Raw genomic sequence first — 247 nt, 5'->3', positions numbered from 1 at the left:
GTCTGGAATGAAGTCTGATGAATGTGACATAGCCCGATAAAACAGGAAAATAAGTCAGAGAGCACCATTCAGGGGGCTGCTGGAGTAAACAAAGAATGAAACAAGTGTTGGTCATGGGCAAGAGCAGAGAGGGTAACATTGGAAATTCCAGGGAAAGTTGCCATTTGTGGAACTAGAGATTATGTGTGTGACAAGAAAATTTAATGAGGTCAAAGAAAGAGTTAGTGAAAAGGAGAACGTTAGAGAC

The 247-nt window shown here is 41.3% G+C and overlaps 1 protein-coding gene across 3 annotated transcripts in view; it reads left to right on the top strand.

Annotated features, from left to right (window-relative positions):
- Positions 1 to 247, top strand: part of Ankib1 (ankyrin repeat and IBR domain containing 1) — a 174553-nt gene that overhangs the window by 1181 nt on the left and 173125 nt on the right. The gene's annotated exons all lie outside the window — the stretch shown is intronic.

Source organism: Mastomys coucha, unplaced genomic scaffold, assembly GCF_008632895.1.
Source record: "Mastomys coucha isolate ucsf_1 unplaced genomic scaffold, UCSF_Mcou_1 pScaffold19, whole genome shotgun sequence".
NCBI classification, from domain to species: Eukaryota; Metazoa; Chordata; class Mammalia; order Rodentia; family Muridae; genus Mastomys; species Mastomys coucha.
This window is presented reverse-complemented; position numbering and strand designations above follow the sequence as displayed.